This window comes from Tamandua tetradactyla, chromosome 22 (genome assembly GCF_023851605.1).
Source record: "Tamandua tetradactyla isolate mTamTet1 chromosome 22, mTamTet1.pri, whole genome shotgun sequence".
In the NCBI taxonomy this organism is placed as follows: domain Eukaryota; kingdom Metazoa; phylum Chordata; class Mammalia; order Pilosa; family Myrmecophagidae; genus Tamandua; species Tamandua tetradactyla.
Window position 1 is genome coordinate 237,115 of NC_135348.1, and position 9,626 is coordinate 246,740.

Below are 9,626 nucleotides of genomic sequence, written 5' to 3' on the forward strand. Positions count from 1 at the left end.
CTCCTAGTAACACCTTTTAATTTGTAGGAGGCAGGCTGTACAAATGATAAATATGAAATAGAATAAAAACTAAAATTGTCAGCAGATTTTAATACTAGTATGTTGTAATGCTGTCTTTTCTATGGTGTAAAATCTTTATTTCTGGTAAGGAATGTCTCAAGCATAGAACTATATGAACTTGTTTTTGGAATTTTTATGGTTTTTTGCTGCATGTGAATTTGTCATAATGTTCCTTAAATTTGGTAACATTGTTGCCAAAGTTACCATCTGCAGGTGGCATTTGTGGAAAAGAAGCCCTTACAAATTTCTAAATCACATTAAACTATTAGGAAATTCTAAAGTGTCTTACAGGCCAAAAGGGAATGAAGTTAGTAAAATGTCTCAATAGAGTTTGAATAAAATACTGGACTTCGAGAATTATTGGACCTTGGCTATGTAAAAATAGGGCAAAAGATTGGGTCATCCTTCCAATGCTCAAGTTAAAATAAACTAATTTGACAATAACACCACTTCACAGGTCATATGCATTTCCAGGGGCTTTCCCTTAGTAGGGGTGGGTGGAAGGTGTGCTCAGTCATTTTCCAATGTAGATGCCTAGACCCAAAGCCAAGATATAAGAAATGAAGAGAGATGGAATGAAAACTTAAGAAATTCTGCAGAGAAATGACCTCCATTCTTCATGGCTCCACTTTTTCTCATGCTTAAGGAATCAGAAAGTTTAGGGTGCCTGAAGTGAACTCCTTAGGTGGAATGTTTTCAGGTCTACTGGACCAGTTGAATACCCAGTCTACACTTCTCTTCAAGCCCCCAACTTCTTTCTCTCCTTCCCCAACTTCTTCTGACTGATAGGTTTGGCTCTGCTGGTGAGAATTTCCACATCAAACATAACGTGTCCATCTTCTTGTGGGGAAGGACTGTCACAATGAGAACTGCCCCTTGAACTACTCTGTCTTGATTCATGTTGGGCATACAAAAGAAACTTCTCCATGTTTCCATTGTAGATAGAGGATGATGAGGGTATATGTCTAAGCCCCCCCATTTTTTCCTATTGCCATAATCATTATCTTTGCTGTTGCTCATCAGAAGCTTCACTAAGAACCTTCATCACAGTTTTTGTTTCTGTTATGTAGGGGCAGCAGCTGCTCAATTGAATGAGATAGCATCATCGTATGCCTGTGAGAGTGTGGTCACAGAAGGACTGTCTCTGGTTCTTGGGCAGCAACACAGCAAGCTGAGTTCTCTGCCCCTTTTCTGTGCATGCCCAGACCCTCCCTTGCACTGATGTCAGGGTCTGCCTAGGTCACAGGATAACACCACAACCTGGAATGGCTTTTTAAATGGATAATTGTGAGAAGTTTGACAGAGGAAGCTTAGATTGCTTTGAAGAGACTATTGGTAGAAATGTGGACTTTAAAGAAACTTCTGATGAGTCCTTAGGTAGAAATGTGAATGTATCACTGAAAACTGGAAGGAATCCAACCCTTGTTTTACAGTGCCAGAAACCTTGGCAAAATAGAACCAGTCATTCATTACAGGATAAGCCAGGATTGTAGATGGAGTTATCCAGACAGGATTTATGAAAGGTCTTATTGTCTGGTGGCCTTGATTCTTGTATACTACATGCCAAGTCAACAATTTTTTTTCTGAGAAACTGTAAATGAAATCACAGCCAGTCTGGACTAAAATTGAAAGAGAAGGTACAGATCCAAAGAGAAATGAATTCAAAGGTGGAACGATGGAAGCAAAGGTCTGAAGTCATGAAAACTGAAGCCGGGAGAGCAGATCCACCCATGCATGTGGAATGGATGAGTTTGACAAAGAGGGACTGGGTTGGCTTTCCTCCTCAATATTCAGGAGAGTTTTGTGATCTCAGGCATCAGGGAAGGTGAAGTACATTCCCCTGGGATTGCACAGAGCCTGGGTGCCACTGCAGTGTTCTGAAGGGTTGAGCATGTGCCCTGAATATGGCAGGGAATTGGTACCACCCAGATTCTGGAGGGGGTGGAGAAAAAACTGTGATCTCCCCACATCCAAGTGTTGGAGGAAACAGGGCTGCTGCATAAGTTCTTGCAAAGGGTGGGAATGCCATTTTCTAAAGCTTTGAGAATAAATGATGCTTAGGCTTTGAAATCCAATGGAGTTTGCTCTGCAGGCTTTTTGAACTGCTCAGACCCAGTGATCCCCTATTTTCTTTCCAATTTTTCATTATGGTAATCAAATCATTTGTCATATGACTCTTCCTTCTTTAAATACTGGAAACCAATAATTTGTTCTGAGTTTTATAGTTCCAGAGCCTCAGAAGAATTTTGCCTTAGGACTGATCATACCTGTAACTGATTTGATGAGATTTCTGTATTATTTTTTAATTGGTATTGAATTTATTTTTTTACTGAAATGGCTTAAATCTTTTGTGATCTCATGATGAGATGAATGTACTTTTATTCAGAAAAAATTAATGTGTTATATGTAGAATAGTTGAATATTATTAGGTGAAATATATCCCTCTTACTGTTTTCAATTTAGAAATTATGTATGGTTTAAGATGATGTGTATGGCTGCCAGGTTGACGACAGGTGGACACTGTGACAGGTTCATGTGTCAACTTGGCCAGGTGTTGGTGCTGATCAAGGAAGCATTGATCTATGTGTTGTTGTGGATGTAAATCATCAGCACACTGATTTCATTTGAGGCTGATTGACTCTGCAATCACTCGAGGGGGACATCTTCCACAATGAATGATGTTTTGTACAGTCAACTGAGGGCTTTAAAAGAGAACTCAGAAGGAGCTCAAAAGTGCAGAGCTGATACAAGCCCAGATATTTGTTGATGCAGAAAGAAAATGCACAGGGGAAGCCATTTGCAACAAGGAGACTGGAGAAAAAGTCAGCAGATTGTTACATGCAAATGATTTAAACTCTCCAGTTGAAAGGCAAGGATTTGGGGAAAATGGATAAAAAGGAATGAATGCATACTGTTCACAAAATACTCATATTAAATTCAAAATGCAATTTAAGTTGAAAGAGAAAATGATAGAAAAATATTCCATGGAAATAGTAATGTAAAAATAGTTGGAGCAGCAACACTACTATCAGATAAAATAAACTTTAAGTAAAAGACTCTCACAAAGACAAACAAAATATAAACAGGCAAATAAACAAAAAGAAGAAGATATGTCAATTATAAATTTATGAACCTAACAGCAGAACCATGAAATGTGAAGCACAAATATCAACAGATTTGAAAGGAAATCTGCAATATAGTAGGAAACTACACTACAAAACTTTCAATAATATATAGAACATCCATGAAGAAGATCAATAAGACAATAGAACACTTTTATAAGCCAACTAGTCCAACAGAAAAGAAAAGAACAATTTAGCCATAGCTGCAGAATAATGTACTCAAGTGCAGTCATTATCTAAGATAGGTATATGAAGTTTAAATGAATTAAAAATATTGAAATCATACAGTTTTGAATTCAATTCATACAGTATTGAAATCATACAGGCACAGTGGACTGATGTTAGAAATCAATAAGAGAAAGGCACTGGAAAATTTAAAATATGTGGAAATAAACCATACATTGTTAATAATGAATAGTTCAATGAAAGAATCACATAGTGAAATAGGATATATATTGAGGTGAATGAAAAAGAAAATTCAACATACCAGAAGTTATGGGATGCATGAAAAGTGTCCAAAAAATTGAAAATATCCTCTAACTCATTCTGAGGCCAACATCATCTTGACAGCAAAGCCAGATAAATATACCATAAGAAATAAAATTACAGACAAATAACCCATATGGATATGGATGCAAAAATCTTAAGTAAAATAGTAGTACATCAAAAGAACTATATACCCTGATTTAGGGGCATTTGTCCCAGGCATGCAAGAATGCTTCAACATAAGAAAATCAATTAATTCATTACCACACATCAACAGAAATAAGGGAAAATATGACTGCCTCAATTGATGCTGACAAGACATTTCACAAAATCCATATCACTCCTTCTTGATAAACTACTTAGAAAATAAGGAACAGAAGTAAATTTCCTCAACATGATAAAATGCAAATAAGAGAAACCAGGGCTCACATCATATTCAGTGTTGCAAGAATGAAATTATTCTCTGTAAAATCAGGAACAAGACAAAGATCCCCAGTGTCATCACTGTTACTCACCACTGTACTGGAAGTTCTAACCAGAATAATTTTGCATGGAATGGAAATAAAAAGCATCCAAATTGGGATGGAAAAACTAAACCTTTCCTTATTTTCAGATGACACAATCCCAAATTTCATAACAAAGGTATAAGAGCTAAACAATGAATTCAGTACAGTGGCAGGGTACAATATCAATGTGTAAAAATCAGTTGAAGCTCTATACACTAGTAAAGAATAATCCAGTTATGAAAACAAGAAAATATTCCATTTACTGTAACAAGAGAAAGAATCACCTATCTATGAACAAATTTAAGATGGATGTAAAGGACTTCTATATGACACAAGTTAAAAAACATTGTTGAAATAAATTAAATGAGACCTGAAATAGAATGTTTCCATTTTATGATAAGATCAAATATTGTTAATATATCAATTCTATCCAAAGTAATTTACAGACTCAATGTAATCTCAATAAAAATTTCAACAATCTTCTTTACAGTAATGGAAAGGACAATCATCAAATTTGTTAAGGAAATTAAATCAGAACCACAATGAGACATGACTTCACACCGCAAGCATGGCTATTATTTAAAAAAAAAAGGAAATAATTCCTGGCAAAGATGCTGCAAAATAGGAACTTCATACATTGTTATTGAGAATGTAAAATGACACAGCTGCTATAGGAAACAGTTTAGCAGTTCTTCAAAAAGTTGATCATAGAACTACCATATGACCTGGTAATCACACTTCCAGGTATATACTTAAAATAATTACAAGCAAGGGCCTGGAGAGATGTTCATACACCAGGGTTTAGGGCAGCATTGTGAAGACAATAGTCAAAAAGTGGATACATCCTAAATATCAATCCATAGGTGAACTGGTAAACAAAATATGGCATGTATGTATATATAATTAAATATTACTTAGTCTTAAAGAAGGAATAAAGTTTTGATATAAGCCACTACACATTGATGAATGCTGAAGACATCATGTGAATGAAATAATCCAGAACAGAAAAAATGATTGAAACATAATTCAACTTATAGAAATTAGCTAAAATATGCAAATTCATGGGTTACAGAAAGTAGAGTACAAGTTAAGGGGAGGATAGAAGGAGAATTGGGAGATGATGCATACTGGGTTTATGGTTTCTGTTGGGGGTGATGGGAAAATTCTGGTAATGGATGATGGTGAGGGTATGCATATATTCTGAATGTGAGTATTCCCACTGAAAGGGAGTGGTTGAGATGGGAAACCTTTTATTATTATATATATATATGTTTCCACAATTAAAGAAAGAAGAACATCTAAAGAGTTTAAAATAATTAATGCAATACATGATCCTCAATGGGATCTAACAATGGAAAAGACTCAAAAGCATGTTAGTAGGACATGGAAAAATGGGTACATAGACTAAGTTTTATATCAATATTAAATTAAAATGTAGCAAAGTATCTTATAAATCTTGTGGTAGGAGGTGGTTTCCTAGACCTTATACCCAAAGCACAAGTAATGAAAAAAGAAATAGATAATTGGGATCTCCTCAAAATTAAACACTTCTGTGCATCAAAGAATTTGCTAGGAAGGTAAAAAGGCAACTTATGCAATAGGAGACAATATTTGGAAATCACGTATCAGATAAGGGCTTAGTATCTAGATAATATAAAGAGATTCTACAGTTCTATAGCTCAACAACAAAAAGACAAACAACTAAATAGAAAAATAAGCAAAAGGCAAGAGTGGACACTTTTCAGAGGAAATAGCCGAAAGGCATATGAAAAGATACTCAACAGCACTGGCTATTAGGGAAGTGCAAATCAAAACCCTAATGAAATATCATCTCTCACGCTCTGGAATGGCCATTATAAAAAAACAAAACAAAACAGAAAATGACATGTGTTGGGGGTAATGAAAGAAAAAGGCAATATTCACTATTGGTAGGCGTGTATAATGGTACAATCACTCTGGAAGGCAGTTCGATTATTCCTCAGGAATAGGGTTTTCCCGCTTCACGTATACTCTTCTTCCAAATAGTTGTATCCAAAACTGTTCTTTCCCATTCCCCTACTCTCTTCTCCCCCCCACCACCACCGTTAAAACAGAAACAGGGACTGGTTTACATGAATAAATAAAAAAATTATACAAAAAAAACCTATGAAAGCAATTTGTAATATGTAGACTTGAAATCTGGGAGATATATTGAGATGTAAAATCCTCATCCTTTCAGCTGTGGGGTTTTTGTTTTCTCCAAATCAATCTTTTCTTTAAAGTTCAAATAAAAAAAAAAGAAAAAGGATATTAGTGGGACACATGAAAATATGGGAACATAGACTAAAAGTTTATATCAATATTAAATCTATTGAACTTCATAATTATGTTCAAGGGTGAGTAAATAAATGAATAGCCTTGTTTTGAGGAAATGTACATGGAAATATTGTGTTTGAGGAACGTTACATAACTTACTCTCAAATGATTAGAAAATTAAAGTTAGGTGAATAGATAAAATGATATAGAAAATATGGGAAAATGCTAAAATTGGTATATATGGGTATTGGGGGAGGTGCGTATGTTGGAGTTCTCTGAAGTTTGTAATATTTTTTCAAATGCTCTCTAAGTTTAAAACATTTCAGTGTGCACAGGTGTTTCAGTGGTAGAATGCTCGCCTACCATGCAGGAGACCCAGGTTCGATTCCCAGACCATGCACCTAAAAATAAATTCAAAATGAAAAATTATATGTATTTCATTATATATAATGAAAAGGGAATTAAAATCTATTCTACAAAGCTCAAATACAAATAAAGGCTGTAATGGAGGAAATAAGTAATCAAAATATTTTTGAATAACAACTAACAAAATGCACATTGTAAGCTCTTTCTCATAAGTAATTACTTTAAATGAAAATGGATTAATCTCTAGTTAACACAGGGATTGGCATAATGGGTAAGAGATGATAGAACATTGTGTATGAGACCCATTTTAGACAGAAAGGCAAAAATATGTTGAAAGTGGAAAAAAGGGAAGCAAATAACAATACTGCAGGTAAACAATAATCAAAAGAGATCTGTGTGAGCTGGCTATAGCAATATTAGACAAAATTAGGTCAGATATTACTACAAAACTAAGAAGTATAAATCTGTAAAAAGGTAAATACATCAAGAAGATATAATTATAAACATATACACACACAACAGAAAGCCAAAAAATGTGACAGTTTTGAAGGAAGAAACCATTTTACAAAAATAAAAGTATCAATTACCCACAGTTCTGCTTTTCCAGCTACTGGAATGCAATATACCAGAAACAGAACAGTTTTTATAAAAGGGGACTTTTGGGCAGGCCATGGTGGCTCAGTGTCAGAGTTCTTGCCAGCCATGCTAGAGACCCAGGTTCAATTCCTGATGTCTGCCCATGAAAAAAAAAAAAAAGTGGGGGAGGGGTGGATTTAATAAGTTACAAGTTTATGGTTCTAAGGCCATAAAAATTGCCCCGATTAAAGCAAGTCTGTAAAAATGTCCAAATTAAGGCACCAACAAAAGTTACCTTCACTCAGGAAAGGCCGATGGAGTTCAGGGTTTTTCTCTCAACTGGAAAGGCAACGGCAAACACTGCATATGTGAGTTTTCTCTCCTGGCTCCTTGTTTCATGAAGCTCACCTGAGGATGTATTTCTTCATCCTCAAAGGTCTCTGGCAGCATGGACTCTGGCAGTTGTCATTTTCATGACTGTAAAATGGAAACTCTCTGCAAAATGTTTTCTGTTTTAAAGGATTCAAGTAAAGGCCCACCTGGAATGGGTGGAGTCACTGCTGCCCCTAATCAAAAGTTACCACCCACAATTGGGTGAGTCTCTCTCGGTGGGAACAATAGGAAAGCTCCCAGCCAGAAAAACTGAATGAGAATTACAAGAGGGTTGTGGAGATTCAAACCAGCACTCCAACTTTTATAAATGGATGCAAAAGTAAGATGAATGTGGAAAGAGGACTTCACAAATTTATAAACAAACAAACTGAGACCCAGCAAAATGCACATTCTTCTTAATTACATATTTACATTCCCTAGGTTAGACCATAGGTAACTCCATGACATTTCTAAAAACACTGAAATCATAAATATCTACTGTGGCCAAAATGGAATGAAACTAAAAGTCAGTAACAGGAGACAAACTGGGTAATTCAAATATGTGAAAATTAAACAATGCTCTTTTTTCCAAAAAAATGTCATTTCACTTAAAAAAAGTATTTAGAACAAAAATATGGAATTCTTCACGAATTTGCATGTCATCTTTGCAAAGAGCCATGCTAATCTTCTGTATATCATTCCAATTTTAGTATATGTGCTACTGAAGCAAGCACTAAACAACACTCTTAAGCAACCAATAAGTTATAAAAAAAACATAAAGGAAATAAAAAAACACTTTGAGAAAAACAGGAAAAAATGCGTAACATATTTTTTAGATATGAGGCCTTAAACTAAATGAGGATCTTGGAGTAGGAAAGGTAGGAGGGAATCACTTTAAATAATTATATTCAATATATAGTTACAGGACAAAAAGTATGAGGAAGAATGTTTACCACACCATTATTTATATCAAGGCTCTGTGAAGAATATCAAAATAAATCAATAAAAGAAGTTATTGTATACAGCAATAATATTGAAAAAAAGCCTACAGTTATTATAAACAGAAGATATTTAGACTTCCAGGAAGGTGGCTGACTAGAGTAGCTCAAGATTAGTGCTGCTCCATGGAAAAGTTAGAGAACGGACAGGAGGGCAACTGAGGCAGTGATTCAAGAATGCAGCTCACCTGGGAGAGCCTTCTGTATCACATGTGGCAAACTGAGTTGCAGAGGCCTAGGAACTGAGAAGCAGAAAGCTGGAGCCTGGTGCCAAGGCACAGAGCTGCAGAGACCATGGGAGTGCATGGAAGGGAACACAGAACTAGGAAGTAAGCCAGGCTTCATTCTTTGGGCATTCTACCCTCACCAGCACAGCCTGTGAATGGTGACTCACCCCACACCCCACACCCCACACACGTGAACCCCATCACTTGCTCCCACTACCCATGCTCCAGGTGTCCCACCACACAAGCCCCCAGTGCACATACCTGCACCACAACCCCACCACAAGTTCAGCCCAGCCCACCTCTCCTGCACTCTTCCTGTGCACTACCTCCCCTTCCCTGTTCCCTGTAGGCTGTTGCCAGTGCATGATGATTGTGGGCACTAACCTCCATACCTAGTCACCCCTGCCCCCTGCCCATAGTGGCCTACAGCCTTATCCTGCCCTTTCTGAGCTCAGCACATCTGTTCATGGCACTCCCAGGCCCATGCATGCACAGGGGTCCCCGATCATGTCATTTAGTTCTGGGAACCGCACTTTACAGCAGTCCTAGAACCACGAATGTGCACAGCCCTCAGCCTCACTAACCAGCACTGAGAAAGTGCCAACCTGAGCAGCTGGG

At 36.6% G+C, this 9,626-nt stretch overlaps 1 non-coding gene and 1 pseudogene across 1 annotated transcript; both read right to left on the minus strand.

Moving 5' to 3' along the window:
- Positions 1-544: 544 nt before the first annotated feature.
- Positions 545-1,163, minus strand: LOC143666007 (BCL2/adenovirus E1B 19 kDa protein-interacting protein 3-like pseudogene; annotated as a pseudogene).
- Positions 1,164-8,411: 7,248 nt separating this feature from the next.
- Positions 8,412-8,517, minus strand: LOC143666420 (U6 spliceosomal RNA). Its single transcript, XR_013167619.1, has one exon. It is a non-coding gene; the product is annotated as a U6 spliceosomal RNA (small nuclear RNA).
- Between the last annotated feature and the right edge of the window lie 1,109 nt (positions 8,518-9,626).